The sequence below is a fragment of the Protopterus annectens genome, chromosome 1.part1 (assembly GCF_019279795.1).
Source record: "Protopterus annectens isolate FY-2018-M chromosome 1.part1, PAN1.0, whole genome shotgun sequence".
Taxonomy (NCBI): domain Eukaryota; kingdom Metazoa; phylum Chordata; order Ceratodontiformes; family Protopteridae; genus Protopterus; species Protopterus annectens.
Genome location: NC_056726.1, coordinates 1,969,339,811 through 1,969,358,835, shown reverse-complemented (window position 1 = coordinate 1,969,358,835; position 19,025 = coordinate 1,969,339,811). Strand labels below are relative to the sequence as shown.

Sequence of the window (19,025 nt, the reverse complement as noted above, 5' to 3'; positions counted from 1 at the left end):
GACTCGCTCTGTGAATAACAACCATCTAGCCAAGGTCAGTTAGGGAACACTGGTATACCATGGCTAGGCTTGTAAAGGCCTTTAGGGCCATTAGCCTAGTAACCTCCTAAGAATCTATATAGCATGGATGGGAAAGTTCAAGGCCATAGACTAGACAAGTGGGTCAGGCTGTTCTTCCTAGATACCAAAAGAAATGGGGCCACATAGTATAAATACATGAAACCATGAAGGAAGGTATGACGAAATTAGCCCGACTAGAAAAGGAAGGATTAAGGAGGAGTGCAAGCCAGTAAGTTATGAGTCTGCGAAAATACTTCTTCACAGAGAGGACAGTGGATGTATAGAATGAATGTTGGAGTGTGAATTCATGAAAGTATTTAAGAAGGCATGGGACAGGTGGAAAAAGGGGAGAGTAAAAAATGCAGTTAAAGGGATGCTGCTTTGTAATGTACAACCACAGCTCCTTTCTCAAGCTAGTTGACAGGATGGAGGTGATTGGCAGCTGTTTTACCACTGTTCCAGTGTCTTGACAATACCTGCTAATGCCCTTGTACATCCTGTAGGAGTTTCTTAGCACTACAGTAGCCAGCAGTACTCACCTACATGATATGATTTAATGAAGTTTACTTGGCTTTGAAGCTTTCTATCCTGCCATACTTCCTGGATCACGTGGAAGTATCGGATACATCAGCAGATGGGAGCATACTTCTCAACTGTCCACATTTTTACAGAATGTCTAGATTTTTGCCTTGTATTTTTGGTTTGTTCCTTGTAAAATTTGCAGTTTTCTGGCAAATTCCTGAGGATTGAGTTTACTAAAGAATGATCTACATTTGAGTTTCAGACTTCATATCCTTTAGAAAATGTATGCTAAAACAAATCTTGTCATTCTAGGAACTTTCTAAGTTTATAAGAGCAATATTTAAAATCTGTTCCTATTTCTGAGTTTTTGTCCTCCCAGCATTTTACGCTTTGTACAGATTTATTGCATTAAGAGGTTGAGAGGTACGGATGTGAGTACTTGTAGTCATCCTTGTTTAATGAGCTGCATTATTACTGAAGCTAACTAAGGGCTTTCTTGACATTTTAAACTCAAAAGACACTTTTATTCTGGAACTTTAAAGTTTAGTGTCACTTGATCAGTATTTTGAACTGATTTGTATACTTTAGTTTGTATGTTTTATTTTTTTCTGCTTTTTGCTATTGCCTCATGGCCCAGCTTATGACTGAAAGGGGTTCATGAAAACAGGTCAGTGGTGAATCCGGTTAACAAATGTAAAGTAAATAAATAAAGGACTTCATGAATCCTTCCTTAGTGCAGTGTATTGGGACAGTGAGAGAATGTGTAAAAAGTGCTTAAGATCAGGCAGATTAACTAACACATTTTTATTTACAGAGGTAAGATGTGGAGCATGAGGGCTGTCTGGTTTAGGTCACTGACAAATGTTAAATAAGTACTGTGAAGACATGAAGTACGGGCTATTAAAGGATTCCTTCCATATTCTTAAGAAGGGTGGTAGTTTTTCTTTCTGAACCATTGTAATTTTTTATTTTTTTCCGTTTGAAACCAGAGTTGTTGCATGGCACTGAAAAGCTTTAAAGACAATGCTGTTACACAATATTTGGGTGTAGGAGAAATCTGAAAACTACGGGCTAGGTTGTTATTGGTAGATTTCCAGGAAAACTTATGAATACAACTCTGAGGTTCAGATTGGTGCAGTTGTTGGTTCCCTTACAGATATATATCAGTATGGACATGCAAGAAAAGCAGGTTAAGTGCATTTTTTTTCACAACTAAGTGACTGTGGAGGTGGATGACAGGATCCTCTGGACATAATGTTCAGGAAGATGAAAAAAAACAAAAAAAAAGATGCAAATATACAGTATGATTCCGGAATGCTACCCCAAGCAGTTACAACATACCCAGGTTTAGGGTTCCTGCAGTCTTCAAGCCGCAAAATTTAATAATGACTGGCAGAGACGTATTCTTGCTGGCACGCATGGCTGTATGTTTATTTTACAACGGGTATGTCTTTAAGCACACTACTTGTACTGAACAATGATTGTGCTTACAAGTGCAATCCCTCAGCATGCCTCTTCTGTTCTTTGAAATGGTGGCAATGCATGAGAGACTTGTTTGTGTTAATCAATTTGCTTATGTCAGTGGAAAGTAACTTTAAAGGTATATAACTGAGCATGTACAGAATCCATGTTGTTGTTGCATAGATGTACTTAAGTCATGTTCATCCTTACAAACGCTTAAAGGGGATGTACATTAAAGACCCTATTTGTTTCTTAAACTCAAACCACTGTATTATTTTTAGCTAATATTAAACCCTTTTGACTAATACATTCTTTCCTTTTCTTTTGTTTTCCATATTATTGTTGAACCAGTTGCAAAGAGCAAATCAAAGTAAGTGTATACATTTTTTTCTGTTTTAGTTAAATATCTCATTTGATGTATTATGTCCTGGCTGAATGAATAATTCATGTTAAATATATCTACAGAGGAGTTTCCTGTGGTCAGATGCACAACTGTCACAGAAACTTTTCAGTTCAGATATTAGTACTATATCTGGCTGTTATCACGAGTTAGTGATTTTTTTGTGTTGAAATAGACAGTTGTTGTTGTGTAATACTACTACCACACCAGTTAATGCAGTAAATTGAAGCCATTCCCAGCCATTGTTGTTGGAAGGGTGAACTGTTTAAGGAATAACTGTTGCTCCTGCAAGAAATAGCCATTGCTTTCTACAGCATACTTCACTGAAGATGCTGGATATCAAAGTATAGGAAACATTTGAGAGCAAGGGAGGAAACTGACTGGTGCTTCATCATGTATGCAGAAAAGACTTGTTCTAACTTTTGTGGTCTTGTGGTGGATAACTCTTAGGAGTTCCTCCTTTGCTATCTCCAGCTCAGTCTGATTGAGAGTTTTCTGTAACTCCTGGCCTTGGGGGAGAGCATGCTTCCAGCAGACGCACTGTTTTATAAGAAAATTCCTCTGTTTTGATAGCTAAAATGTTTGAACCTTTGGAATGCCTCTGTGGTCTTTAGACCACTAGTCATCACCTTGACTGGAACTGCCTTTACTGTCCGGAAAGAGGTATGATATAAAGCATTGCTACAAATGCCAGCACCTTAACCTGACTGCTACAGGACATGTAGACAGAGAGCGAAGCATAAAGTCTACTTATTGTATTTTTATTTGATTTATAAATCTAGTAAGATCATTGGGTATAAGCACCTCCTTTCAAAAACAACCTTGAAGCACAGTGATTTGCTCAATAAAACAGTTTGCAAGGGGAAATTAAATTTGTTATTGCAGCATGTATAGACAGATCTGGCGTGATCTGTCTACATCATCCCAAAAATGGACAGATGCATGTTAGACATTGTATTGTGGCCCCCCAAACAGTGCCAAGTATGGTAAGTGACCTCTGAGACAAATACGTTGGACATCCCTGGACTATACAGTAGTCAAAGCCTCTTCCTTCAAAGTTTGCTTACAGTGAGGCCTCACAGTTTCTTGTAAGTTGTAGGCTTCTTCTTTACTAACAAGGGATCAGCTTTGCATGGGTCATTGGCAGACAGGACATAAACCTATTGACAACCACCCCAATGGATTATTCTGTATTACCATTACAGACTTTGTAAAGTTTAAACATCAGTAAGTGCAAGTACTTTTGTTGTTAGTGAAGGCCCAGTGTCTGAACTCAGATCAGGGAATAAACTCTTCTGGCCTCATTCAGTCTTCCAAGTTCAAACAAGGATTATAGCTAGGGTTGAGGAGATTCCTGTGAATCCTCCTACATCAGATTGGCCCACTGATATGACCCAGTTGCTGGATACACACATTGTTTATTTGCTTCTTTTTGTAGCTGTAGTAGTGTATTCCTAGGAAATAGTATTTGATTCTGTTGCCATACTCGTACAGACTTATTTTGACCAGACAATGCCTCTAGCATACACTCTCACCTGATGTCAGGGGTAAAAGACCCAGTCATGTTGTTCACTCATTGCCTTACCCATCTTTTGAGCACAGGCTTCCCTCTACTGAGAGGTAATAGAGATCCTCCTAGTCTTCACCATGCCATGAAGGGGATTCTGCGAATCATGAGATCTTTGCATCTGAGACCATCCATGAAAAGGAGACCTTCACTTCTTGTCGCTTCCCTTCAGATGACACCCCCCCACCACCACCACCACATACACACACACACACACACACACACTCATGCACACTTTGGGAAAACTCTTAGGCCCATGAAGTTTTGTATGACTGGCCTCTTTCTCCAGACACATTGAAGTCAGTATATTGGGAAGAATGATGCAGAACCTTGGGTTGTCCCTCATGGAAACTGTCCAAAAAGATGGCATCCAGACAGCTTGTCCACTCCTAAGTGTATTCATGTCCTTTATTAACCCTTAAAGGGGTGAACTAATATCTTGATTAAACATCCCAGAGCAGGCTGCTGTTTACCTTTGGCCCAACACAAGTTCCAGAGCCACAGCATCTTTCCACTTTACAGAATGAGCCCAATGTTTTGGGCAAGATGGTTTTCTTGTTTGACAGTTTCAGGTTTGCATACCCCAACTTCTTCTTTCGGCTTTTTCCCGGTTAGGGGTCGCCACAGCGGATCATCTGTCCGCTCATGATTGGCAGTGGAGTTTGACAGTGCCGAGTTGCCAGCCCGGTGCCCAACCTGCCACACTCTCATCTAGGGCCAATTTAGAGTGTCCAATCCACCTACTGCATGTCTTTGGGATGTGGGAGGAAACCCACGCGACCACAGGGAGGACATGCAGACTCCGCACAGAAGGCACCCCAGCCGAAAATCGAACCGGAGAACCTCTTGCTGTGAGGCAGCAACGCTTACTGCTGCACCACCATGGCGCCCATTTGCATACCCTCAACCATACAGAAAAATATTTTTGTGTGAGTCAGCCCCCCCCCAACCTGACACCTGCAGGTGTTTCTGAATTAAATGAGGCCATTTGGAAAACTGTATGTATGTTTTTTATATATGTTCCTCCTTTTTTATTTTCCTGTATATTTATATGGGAATTTGGCAGTTGGTCGAAACACCCAGATGGTCATCCTCTGTTTAATTGACCAAACAATAGGTCAACAATCCCCTGGTAGAGGAGTATTCTCCTATCCCCAGGGATTGTGTGATCTCATGCTTCCATGGTAACATGTTGACCTTTTGTGGTAGACATAAGTGTACCCACATTTATTTTTATAATATAGATATGTATATGTGTGTGTGTGTGTGTGTGTGTGTGTGTGTGTGTGTGTGTGTATATATGTATATATATGTATATATGTATATATATATATATATATATATATGTATATATATATATATATATATATATATATATATATATATATATATATATATATATATACATATATATGTACATACATACACACGTGTGTTTGTGTGTATATATATATATATATATATAATATACATACACATACACATATATATACATACATACATACACGTGTGTGTGTGTGTGTGTGTCTGTGTATGGGTCTACTTTTAAATCTGAAAATCACGAAGACGGCAATCTCGAGACGAGAATCACGAACCATAAAACACCGAACAGGCAAAGTTTAACCAGGGCAGGTAAACACTTGCCCAAAACAAACACGAACACTCACCGCACCAGCTAAAAATCACCTGGGTTGGGGGGGCTTTGCCCCCCCCCCCTTACTACATATACCAACTCCGGGACCCCATTACAGTGGAGAAAGGGCATAATTTCCCATGTTAGGCAAGTGTTTACTTGCCATGGTTAAACTTCGGCCGTTCAATGTTTCCTGGTTTGGGATACTTGCCTTGAGATTGTCGTCTTTGTGATTTTCAGAAGTATACAAGGGAACGTGTGTGTGTGTGTGTCTGTATAAATATATATAATATTATACCATATTTCCCCAAAAATAAGGCCAGGTCTTATATTATTTCTTCTGGTGAAATGCGCATTAGGGCTTATTATCAGGGATGCCTTATTTACCCGCACCATACGACAATCTACATTTATTCATATACAAAAATTGACATTTATTAATGAACACAAATCGACATTTCTTCATGTACAAAAATCGACTTTTATTCATACAAATTGACATTTATTTCATACTTTTCTATTATTGGACAACAGTTCTAATAACAGGTTGACAGTTGTGTGAGAATTCTACATAAACAGTGCAACAAACATTTCAACTCCAGAATATCTGCGCCTTGACTTTCACAGTTATTCAAATAGTCATGTCATCATCTTCTGGAACATTGTCATAAGTGTCCAACCCCCAAATTTTGGCCTGAATTTCTTGCGACTCCATTTCCTGTAGCACCATTGGCCATAGTCTGTCATGCCTAGCAGTAGAGCTCTCCTTTAAATGAGCACTGCTTGTCCAAGTAGCCTGCTTTGTACTGCATTGGCAACACAGTTGTCAGTGTTTTTTATCCCATGAATTTTTCACCCAAGTCACCACGTCCTGCAGGCTAGGCTTCACAAAGTTTCCATGCTGATTTCTCTCCATTCTATTTTCAATGTAGTCATTGAGTTCCATGCGCAAATGGTTCTTGAATGGCTTGTTTATTGTAATATCAAGAGTCTGGAGATAGGCAGTCATTCCTGCGGGAATCATTATGTGATCTATTTTTGTTTCTTTAACACGGTGAGTGCTGGCTGAATCTCAGACCTTTTTCTCCACCTGGCAAACCAAGTGGCAGCATTACATCGACCCATTTCCTTATAACTGCTTGTGTGCACCAGGCTTTTTCGGTTTCAAGAATGTAAATGCCTGAAACACGTTCAATCTTATCTTTCTTACCCTTACTAATGATGAGAGATGGGGTTCTCTTTCATCTAGACGAATTGCCAAAATACAGTTAACACGTGCACTCCCTTAACCAATGGAGGGAATGTAGATTGAGGAGGCACCCCTCTGATCAATTGTTGTTTGAGATCCTTGGCCCATAAACACTGCAGTTTCATCCATGGCAATCATGTTGGAGAGTTGGTATTCAAGGCCGTCAACAAAGGACTTGAACGCAAGTGCACTTTTAATAACTTCAGTGTCATCCAGCTTGAACAGTGTTGTTGATCTTCTTAGAGACAGTTCATATTGCTGAAGGAAGCCATCCAGCCAAAGTTGTGGTTTTGATTTCTTCTGGGGATATTTCTAACTGTTGTGCTATTGCAAGGGTAAATGCTTGAATATCAGCCCTGTGCACAACCAAAGCCTTTACTCTCCTGTTATCAATCCACTCCTAGATTATGTCTTAAAGCTCAGGAAATAATGGTTGCCGACCTAATCCACACTTACACTTCTTAGTGTTTCCCTCATAGGTAGGTATTAGGCTATCTGCCTGAGGGCATTTATAAGCCTAGTCACAGTGTGTCGGCTTTTACCGCCCCATTGATTAACTGATCCTCTGTCAAGCAGAGCCAGTGAAGTGATCCCAAGGGTGTATTTTCTGCTACCCATCCACTCGTCAAGGTTTTTCTCTGCCTGATGTAATTTGGAATTTTGTTCCAAAGCATGGGGAGTCTCCGTGACAGGAATCTATCCCTCCAGCATGTTCTATTTATTGTTGTAGCGAGGTTTAGCTCACTAGAGCGCGTGGCTCGCAGTGATCTGGATTTCTTTAGGTGGAGCATGGCCATCAATTCTGAGTTGGACATGGCTTTGTAAGTCAGGCAGAGATCACCTCTGAGTAAGCGATATGCCACTGAGTACAGCCAGAGTTTTTTTCAGTCTGGCTGCATAGGACATATGTTTGAGGCCAGTAATCCTCTTGGTGAGGTCGAGCATGTCGTCCCAGGCTGACAGAGACTGGATCCCCTTTGAATGCAACCAGAAGCTTAGCCAGTTGTTGAAATTGATAATTTTTTCTTTATACTGAGGTATCATTCTTGGTGAGGGCAGGATGCTACTCAGGGTCATACCAGCCTGGGCTACATGATCAGAGAGCTCTTCCATGTCTCTCTCTTCATGTAGTCCAGGGAGGTATGTCTCGGGTCATTTACACCAACATGAACAATGGCAGAGTCATATTTGTACTTGTTCTGGAATGACTTGAGTGCTTGTGTTATGTGGCGGATTCTGGCTCTCGACAGACAGCTAACACTAACCTTCTGCTTGTTCAGCATAGTGTGTGGGACGTCAGTGTGGCTGACTATAGAGTCACCTATTACTAGTGTGTTAGGTATGTTATTTCACCTTAAGGGCTGTGATTGTGCGGCACACTGATTTTGTGTTTTATGTGTTGTCTGGTTTATGTTGGGAAATGCAGGTTGTTTGGATGTCTGCTTTGAAGGTTTCTGATGCTTTTGCAGGTTTTTATTTAGAGCCTCCGAGTGATTTTTGTGCATTTATGTGCATCTTTGCCAGTACTGTTTTAGTAGGTCTGTGTGTGGCTGGAGTTGTGGTGCAAGTGTTAACCTTCTCCTCTTGACTGTCTGTTCCAGTCTTGGGTGGAGACAGCTTAGCTTTCAGTTTGGCTGTATAATTGCATTTCTCACATATGTTAGTGTTTTGTGGTAGGAGGAGAGGGTTGTCTGTGTACATGAGGCAGTTGTAACATTGCCTCAGCATACCCACCTTCACCAGCTGGACTGGAGGAGAGTGCACCTGAAGTTGCCCTTTGGTCATGACTGAACAGTAGGGTGAGCTGCTTAGTTGCTTGGTTGGTGAGGGGTGAATAAAGAGCCTTGCCCTGCTGGGCAGTCAGTGTCAGGGTATATTAGTGCTTGCTTTTAGGTCTGAGCAAGTGCTGGGCTGTAAGATGCTTTTTGAGTGCTTAGGTTGAGAGTTTGACTAGTTTCAAGGGAAAAACTGAAGAGGAGACTTAGTGGAGCCGGGAATAATTTAACTGTAGCTAACCAGCACTGCCTGGTCCGCAAAACCATGCAAACGCAGTTTTTTATAGTAGGGAAATGAAAGATATAGAAATTAGCCCAAAATGGCCAATAAAATACTAACTTCTGGGCTGGAACCACTTCTCCAGGGACAGATAGGTTGCTCAAAGGTCCCCTCTCTCACAGGTGAACAGAGAAACTTCCTTCTATCCAAGTAAGGTATGGGCAACTCAGAAACTAGTATCACAGCCCTGAATTCAGCACTAGCCTGAAAACTGGACTATATTAGCTTAGAAAGGCAGGAAACAAGGAATTTTCTTTTTAAAAGACAAGGCAAAAACTGTAAAAAAAAATACACTTAAAACAGCTTTAAATGATTACAAACTATCAGAAAAGGCTATTGCACTTTAGTGTGTAGCCTACAGCAGTTAAATTATTTAAACAAAAAACTTTTTAAAAGTGCAGGCAGTCAAATAAGTACAATATGTGAAAAAAATAAGCTTTTAAATCGCAATAAACGCTGGAAAATCTGCGTTTAGGTGGAAAACAGTTAAAATACAACAAGAAAGTACAGAAAACTGATACTTAATCACTCCAAAGTCTCTCTTCTAAGCTAGAAGGCTTGTATCAGTTTAAGGCTTTCTAGTGTTACCCAGTAGGTTAGTTACAGGAAAGATGGTAAACAAGTGCAGATGTAGTCTTTTTTAAACCAGAAAGTTGAAAGAGACGGACAAGCTGTCCAAATGGTCAATAAACTACAATTTCTGGGCCAAGAACCTGGACTAGACTAGTTACAGGAAAGGCAGGGAACAAGTACAAATGTAGGTTTTTAAGCCAGCAAGTTGAAAGAGATGGAAAACTGCCCAAACGGCTAAATAAACTACAAATTCTGGGCCAAAACTCACTTTCCCATGGAGGCTAGGCTACCTAGTGCTTACCACTCCCACTGATAAGTTAGAAGGCTTCCCACCAACACAGAAAGGCTTGGGGAGCTCAGAAGCTTACTAACAATCCTGGATACAGCAACTCTGTAACCGGACTAGGCTAGTTATAGGAAAGGCGGGAAACTGGCACAAGTGCGGCTTTCAAACCAGAAAGTAGAAGGAGATGGAATAAAACTGCTCAAACAGCCAGTAGCTACAATTTCTGGGCCAGGGGCCACTCCTCTTGTGGTAGATAGGCTACCTGATGCTTACAACACGGAAAGGCTTGGGGGTGCAGAAGCTTACAAAGAGTCCTGGATACAGCAAATCTGTACCTGGACTTAGACTAGTAACAGGAAAGGCAGGAGACAAGCGCAAACACAGGCTTTTAAATCAGAAGGTTGAAAGAGATGGAAAAGCTTCCCAAACGGCCAATAAACTATAATTTCTGGGCCAGAAACCACTCCTCCTGTGGTAGATAGGTTACCTAGTGCTTACCACTCCCACTGATAAGCTAGGAGGCTTCTCTCCAACACAGAAGGGCTTGGGGGGCTCAGAAGCTTACCAACAGTCCTGGATACAGCAAATCTATACCTGGACTACACTAGTTATAGGAAAGGCAGGGACCAAACACAAAATGGGCTTTTAACCAGAAAGTAGAAAGAGATGGAAAAACTGCCCAAACGGCTAATGAACTACCAATTTCAGGGCCAAAACCCACTCTTCCCATGGTAGATAGGCTACCTAGTGCTTACCACTCCCACTGATAAGCTAGAAGGCTTCCATCCAACACAGAAAGGCTTGGGGGGGCTCATAAGCTTACCAACAGTCCTGCATACAGCAAGTCTGTATCTGGACTTGACTAGTTACTGGAAACGCAGGAAACAAGCTTAGAATTTTTTTTTTTTGTATACAGAAAAGCAGCTAAAACAGCAGTAAATACAATTCAAATTGTAGTGCAGGCCAGCGCACCCGAGTGTGTAGCAACACTATGGCAAATACAGTTCAAATAAATGCAATTAAATTAACAAATGACTAAAAAACAAGTGCAGAAGGCAGTAAATTAGAAGGCTATTAACAAGCAGTAATAAGTGCAGAGTAAGAGTGAATGAACACAGCACGCAGAAGAGCAACTAAGGCAGTTGCAGTAAGAGCAGCTGAATTTAAAAAAAAAATATATATAAATATATATAAATATATATATATATATATCTATAGATATATATATATATATATATATATATATATATATATATATATATATATATATATATATATATATATATATATATATATATATATATATATATATATATATATATATATATATATATATATATATATATATATATATATATATATATATATATATATATATATTTATTGTGAGGGAGGGAACAGAGCAGGATTTAAGAAGCTTACAGGGGTTTTCCTTCCCAAATGCTCTCTTTGTACACAGTAGGAGTACCTGAAATCAGAATATGATCTCACTGCACTCAGTTGAGTGAGCAAATGAGATGGGCCCAGAAGGAGTATCCAAATACAAATCTACAAGAGGGGCGGGCAATTTCAAAGCCACCAACATTAACACCAAAATAAGAACAGGGAGGGTGGGTGGGGAACTAACTAGAGAGACAGCCACAAGTTCAGTTGAGTTAATATTCAGTGAAAAACACAAATAAATTAAATACAGTACTATATGCAAAAGTGCAGATAAAAGTGTACTTAAATTCACTTGTATGTCCAGCTGATTTCAGGTAGATGTTAGCCGGCCAAAGCTCTGATATTAAGCCCTTGGCGGCCTGTTGACTGAGGTTAATGTACGCTGCTCGCCATTTTTGGACCATTCGGAGGTCTAACTTCTCTTTACATAAAGCCGTCAGGTTCTTTCCCCGGGAGTCCTCCATGATTCCTTTCTTGTACTCGACGGAATAGCTCTTTCTTTTTGCACTCATCTTGTCTGGTTAATTGAAGACTTGCGTGATTGGATTGGCAACACAAAATGGCACCGGTTATGAAGAGAAGACACTACCATGGATGCTCGTTAGCATGAGCGCACGCTTCCCACGCGTTTCTGTACTTTGACCGATCACAGTACACCTGCGTGGGTTTATGGGCCAAGGATCTCAACCGTCAAGTGTGAGTGATTATTAGGGTTATATTAAGAATTGTGGAGGACTCCCAGTGAAAGTCTTACGATTTTCTGCAAAGAGAAGAAGTCGGGTGTCCGAATGGTCCGAAAAAGGCGAACAGAGTGTGATAACCTCAGTCAATGGGTGACAGTAATATTATTTTATAATTCAACACGTCCATTGTGTGTTGTTGACGATATTAACTGGGGCTTATTTTTGGGGTGGGGCTTATATCATGAACACCCTGGAAAAAACATGCTAGGCCTTGCTCTCTGGTTAGGTCTTAGTCTTATTTAGAAAGAAATACGGTATGTAATATATATATATATATATATATATATATATATATATATATATATATATATATTTTCTATGTTACACACACACACGTGTGTGTGTGTGTGTGTGTGTGTGTGTGTGTGTGTGTGTGTGTGTATAGTAATTTGTTTACCATGAAAGCCCAACTGGGAATTAAAATCCCTGAAAGCCTTGGAGAAAAACTCCATGGTTACATACATACAATTATGACAATGTGCAAAATGTTTATTAAAGCAAAAGTATTTGAAGGTTATACCAAAAATATATCAAGTTCAACAATTAATTAATTGGACTGTGCAATATACATACATACATTGAAGTGAATGTTTTCTAAAAATTATACAAAAACAGTATGAAGGTAGTGCCCTTGTACATATACATTGCAGTGAATCTTTATAAGAAATTAGTGTAGAGAAAGTTTTGATGGTTACATTGTACAGGACACATACTTTTTTTTTTTTTTTTTTTTTTTTTTGGGAAGACATATTGGAGATAGGTACCCAAGCCTAGGTTAGGCTGGTACTGTTGTGTAAAAATGAAGAATAAAGGGGTGATATACTGTTGTATGATGGATAGGATACTGTGAGATTGGATATGTCTTTGAGGGATGAGTGAGTTTGGAAGGAATATATAGCAGCAAAAGATATGCAAAGGGAGGTATGTGTGGCCAGATAAATGTCTGAGATAAAAGTAGATGAGCACCTTGAAGATCAGTGAAGGAGGGGAACATACTGATGAGGTTAGTTTAGAAGAATGGCCAGATAAATGTCCTGAGATAAGAAGTAGATGAGCACCTTGAAGATCAGTGAAGGAGGGGAACATACTGATGAGGTTAGTTTAGAAGAAGTGAGTTTGCACAACAGTTGGACGGTAGTTGGGGTAGTAGTATGCTGTTGTGTGGGGAGAGGTGGAAGGAGAGGGACAAGCTGGTCAGGTGGTTCAGAGCAGTGCTATTGCCATGTGTCAAGAAGGAAGGATTTTACATCTTGCTTAAAGGTTTTTGGTCCTTTTATTTGGCAACGGGAGGTTTGTGGGTTCTACAGTTTTGCCAAGTGGCAAGCATATAGTGCATCTCCTTGAGAGCTGTTCGAGGGAGTCATATTTCCAGATATTTTTTGGATGATCAGGTTGTACGAGAAGGGATATACGGAGAGGTAGAGTGCTGAGAGAGGGACAGGATTGTGCAAGATGCATACATTTTTTTTGCTATTTTTAATTGAGTTTGTGGGTGTTGGTGAAGTTAAGCCAGTTTAGCCATGTGAGCGATGCACAGTGGTGCATTCTCTTGGGTAGGCTAGTGGCAGACTTTGCAGTCTTACTGTATGATTGCCCTTGCTCAGAGTTTGGGAATTGTGTTGATTGCAAATTGATAAAGATTGCTGAGGCATTTGTTATGGAAGGGATAGGGTAGGCAGCAGCAGTGGCCCTCTATGCTTGATCAATAGAGCATATTTTTGGTTTTTATTACTTGGTGAATGTATGTAGATTAAGTTGTAGGTGTTCTTGAATAGTGACACCAAGTAGTTAGAGTGGTGGATTAGTTCAGTTATTGTGTCATCTGATTATTGAAGGGTAAGTGGGTTGAGCAGTGTTGCTACTAGTTTTTTGTTTTGTGGGTTTAGGACTAGGTTAGTTTCTAGAAGCCAGGTTTCTGCAGATATGAAGGAGTGTTGAGTGACTTTGAAGTTCAGAGGTGGAGGGAGCTGAACAAAAGATGATAGCAGTGGACAGATTGTTGATTGAATTCAACAGCAGTAGACCAAAGAAAGATTCTTGAGGAGTATCAATTGGGATGAAGACTAATGTGGGCTAGGCTTGTAGACATTATACACTCTTGAGTTGTGTGGTGAAGATGGATGGTAAGATTTGAGCCACATGATGGCCTGTCGTGGAGAGGCAATAGAGGAGAAGTCTGTTGGACAGCATCAAAGATTTTGAAGAAGTTGAGGAATACTGAGGAGACTAGGCAATTTCTGTTCCTAAAGATGTTTATACTGTTGAACTGAAAGGTGATCTGTACCAGTGTTGTGAGAGAAAATTGTGGTTGATAAGGAAGGCTAGCAGTTGTGAGAGGATACATTTCTTTAAGATTTTTGAGAAGGATGATAGAAAAGATATGGGTCTGACGATGGAAATATCACAGGCTGGGCCACCTTTGCATAGTGGGAGGATGAAAGTTTCTTTTCCAAATGGAGGGGGGAAGTATGCTTCCTGGATTAAGTTAGTTAAGATAAGAGGAAGAGTCACTACACAAAGGTGGCCCATCCTCTCTTATCCCTAACTTTATTTTATATTATTATATTGTTTTCATTCTGGCAGACCACTAGGGAGACGTGCCTCTTTTCCAGGGGTGACCCAACAGTTCTCTCTGGTTAAGCAGCTTGCTCAGTCACACAGTATGCTTGTGAAAACTCGGAATCAAACGAACTACAAGATGAAGGTTCTTAGAAATGCATGGTATTCTCTCAGCAGCTTTGCTTAGCCATAATCTTGTCCTGTTTCAGTGACTTTACATGACTCCGAGTCTCAGTTTTTCCACAGTCATAGTACATACAAGTCTTTGATGTTTGCGTGCATCTTTACTTTGCTGGCTACAGAACTATAGGTTACCACTCACTGGACAGGCAATTCTTTAAATGGGTTCTACATTTTGCCTGTCCTTGATGAATGCCCATTCTCCCCCTTTAGCATTTAATTTCCTTTAATCCCCATGCCTTATGCATCCTTTCATTGAACCCTAACTCTACTGGTCCCTCTAAACTTCTACACCACATCCTCAAACTTATCTCTATCCTTCTCTCTCTCTGGCAACATCCACCCCAACCCAGGAGCCCCTCCAAACCAGCATCCATAGCAACCTCCAGTTCCTATTCCCCACAAATCTCTACTTTTCACTACCGTTAATGCCCAAAGCCTATGTAACAAACTGCCTGCTTTCCATGCCTGGGTCACCCATAATTAAGTATCGGTCACCGAAACATGGCTCAGACCACATCTGAAAGACTCCGAAGTCACCCCTCCCAACTACAGAATCATAAGAAGTGACAGAACCCATAAGAAAGGAGGTGGAGTAGCACTACTTTTTCCTCATCTAACAGTAAATCCTTATACCAACCATATACCTAAATTCGGTGCAGCTGAAGTAACCCTAGCCCTCCTAAAAATCAACAACCACAAAAACATAGCTATAGCAGCTCTGTGTATCCCACCTGGAAATAACATCCCCCTTCTGGAAGATATCCTTTCTTGGTTCTCATCTAATATTACCAGTGAAACCATCATCTTAGGAAATGTTAACATTAACTGGACTTCTATTCATTCACCCACCTCCTCCCAGAACATCAACTTATACAACTTCTCTCAATTAGGCAACTCTCCTACTAGACCTAACAAACACAATTCTGCAGGCAGCATTCTGGACTGGATATTAGTCTCCCACCCCAACAATATTTTTGACAGTGACACTTTGTTCGATTCCCTCAGTGATCACCTGCCTGCTATCATTCATCGCACTCCCTCCTCCCTACCCTTACATTACAAATGCATCTTAACCCGCAACCTCAAAAACTTCAACCTACAATCCTTTTCCAATAGCTTAAAACAGATGAACTGGAACCCTCTGAAACCTCTTCCTCTTGACAATGCTGTTACTTCAATACTATTTTTATTAACCTACTGAACCACTTTGCCCTTCCCAGAACAAAAAGAGCAAAATCCATAACTTCCCCCTGGCTTTCCAAAGAAACATTAACACTCATGCGTACTTGTGATAAATTATGGAAACTCCATCAAAAATGCAGAACATCCAACTCCCTTACAGAAAACAACTTTTTAATAGAGATAAAAAAGTAATTGTTTGTTTCTGACCGCAAATCCTACTACTCTAGGCTTCAAAACAACCAGAAATCCAATCCTAAAATGTTCTGGAATAGTATCTCTACCATTCTCACTCCTGGTCAAAAAGATAATCTCTGCCTTGACCCTTCCTCTCCAGATCATATCCCCCAAGGATCTATTCTGGGCCCACTTCTATTTAATGTATTCATAAATTACTTCTACCAATGCATCCCTAATACCAAACTCATCCAATATGCTAACGACTCAGCCATCATCTGTGCTGCAGAATCCCTTCCTAAACTCATGTAAATAACAGTCTGCCTTTAACAGCACTGAGATTTGGATGCAAAATCATCACTTGGCTCTTAATGCATCCAAAACCAAACTCATGATCTTTACCCCCTTCTAAAAATTCCAAAATAGACTCTAACTCCTTCTATATAGTAAACCAAAACACAACTCCCATCGAAATAGTCTCCCAAACTAAGCTTCTAGGCGTCATTATCAATGAACAATTCAAGTTTGACATTCACCTCCGAACCAACATCAAAAAACCACCCGAAACTAGGAATTCTTTACTGGCACAATTGCTGCCTCACTTCTTCAACTAAGCTTACCCTCTCTACAACATACCTCCTTCCCTCTCTCATGTACGATGCTCCTCTCCTTATCAACCTACAAGCAACTCTCAAAGCTAAACTGGCATCCTGTTAGCAAATTATTTTACTGTAACATTTTATTGCATCAGTCCAAAATCCTCATCCCACCATTGTGACTCCCTGAACTGGTTGGAACTCCCTATCTCTCCTATGTTCAACTCTCCACTGCCCATATTCTCATTTTCAACCCTTCTTGGTGGCCCTCCCTCTCCTCTATCCTTACTATGCACGTCCCTGACCGAGTCCTGAGATATAATAATCAAAACCTCCTTGAGATGCACAAGCCATCATGTACCCCATGGGCAACTTGTTCTGTCTTTCTCCCTTGCAAGAAAATGGAACTCGCTTCCTCCCCTCATCTGTACTACACAAAATCTTTCATTATTTTAAGTCCTTGCTACATTCATATCTCTCCACTACCTGGGAATGCTCCTGCTCCCACCCCTCCTAACTTCCTCCCTACTACTCCTACTGGCTTACCCCAGCTTAAGTAGGTAATCTGTCTTGCCAGAAAAGATAAAATGTCTATTCTCTCTTTATGGTTTTATCCTACTTGTGCAACTCCACTCTATTGTGTATTAACTACTGCTTGTTTGCTTTTGGAACATACTGTATTAGCTCTTGGCATTACTTCTTGTTAATCTCTTTTATGTACATACAATGGTGCTGTTAATGTATTAACTCTTGTATCAATTCTTGTTGATTTTTGTGCATATATACTGTGGAGCTTTTCTCCCTGGGCCTCCATTGAAAAAGGGCTCATATTGGTCCAATGGACTTTCCCAGTTAAACTGCAAATAAATAAAAATAAAAAAAATTCATGACCAGCAACCTTAGCATTCTCCATTCAGACCAGCTGGTTTACTGTCTCTGACGGTCATCCTTTGGACGATGTTTTTCTTGGTAAATGTGATCTCTCCACACAAGTTGCAAGCTCTACAGGGTCTTTTTTGGTATTTCACAAGGACTGGGTGTCCCACAGGGCTTAGTGTGTTCTTTTCCAAAAGTGATGTCAGAATTTTCCTTATGCCAGTCTATTCATCTCAGTTTTCTATTTGGGGACAGAATTCCGGGCATAGCAATCCTTTTATACTTTATACATGTATTGCCAGATTAGCTACATCCTAAAAAGGATGGCTGAATCAAGGAGGATAAACCAGTTTTCGTTTTGTACAGATAGGGAGCAGCTTGTAATGACTAATCAGTTTTTAATTGAATTGTTAACTGCATAGTCTTTCACCATCATTTAGCTAACTGCTGATAGGGAAATGCTGTTGTCAAAGGCCACCCTTTGTCCCTTCCAGGCAGGGATCTGGCCAGATTATGGTATTGTCTGAAATTTATTTAGTGGAGACATGCAGGACACTGCATCCTCCCCTCTCCACCTTTTTTTAAATTTATCCAGACAGTAGACAAAGCCATTTTACATTTTATTTGATGTATGCTGTTATCAGAAGTGCTAAAAGGCTTTCCCAGTGTCATGTTGGGCACATGATAAAAAGAAAAACAAATCGGAAAAAAAATCACCCCACATATTTATTTTGAGCCTTTTTGTGTCCTGGCAGTCTGGGCAGGAGACTTGCTTACCTTGTTAGATGATGATGTGATGCATTTGGGAAGTGATTTAAGTGTATGGCATTTTTATATGTTGTACTGTCTCCTTTTCAGATACATTCTGGTACAGATGATGAGTGCAGCAGGCACTGGCTATTGTTTCAACAGAAAACGGAGCAGACTACAAGACAAGCTGGTTCTGAGGAAGCATGACCCAAGAGGTAACTGTGTATGAGTACTCAAAACAGGTTTTTTTGTTTTGCCTCCCACCTTACCATGTGCTGCTGACATCTGCCCATACACCATTTAGCTCATTTGCTTATCCAAGGGGGGCAGGGGAAGGGGCCCTTGCAGAGTCCACTGTGACCCTGCTGGCGATCCTTCCTCTGCAGGGAGAGTATGATCCCAATAACCCCTAAGACTTCTCTTTTCCCCTTTAAGAGACATAATTTTCATGGCTAGATGGCAGAGAGATTTTAGGATACAGAAAAGCAAATACCTACCTGGTAAATTGAGTATAACAACATAAACCTTGCTGTCCATGCCATCGGTTAGTTCATGCCTCCCCCAAGCTATCCCAGTGGTAGCGTGCCCACAACCTGGAAGACACACCCCAGTCTGTACCAGTGTGTGCATGTGGTATCGCAGTCCCACCCCCAGAATGGATGTGGTTACATAGATTACTTATTCCCAACCCATACAGGATTGCACCAGCACCT

At 40.5% G+C, this 19,025-nt stretch overlaps 1 long non-coding RNA gene across 1 annotated transcript; it reads left to right on the top strand.

Moving 5' to 3' along the window:
- The first annotated feature begins 1,420 nt into the window (after positions 1 to 1,420).
- LOC122813112 lies at positions 1,421 to 18,527 on the top strand. Its single transcript, XR_006366636.1, has 3 exons — positions 1,421 to 2,026; positions 2,395 to 2,413; positions 18,421 to 18,527. It is a non-coding gene; the product is annotated as an uncharacterized LOC122813112 (long non-coding RNA).
- Positions 18,528 to 19,025: the final 498 nt, after the last annotated feature.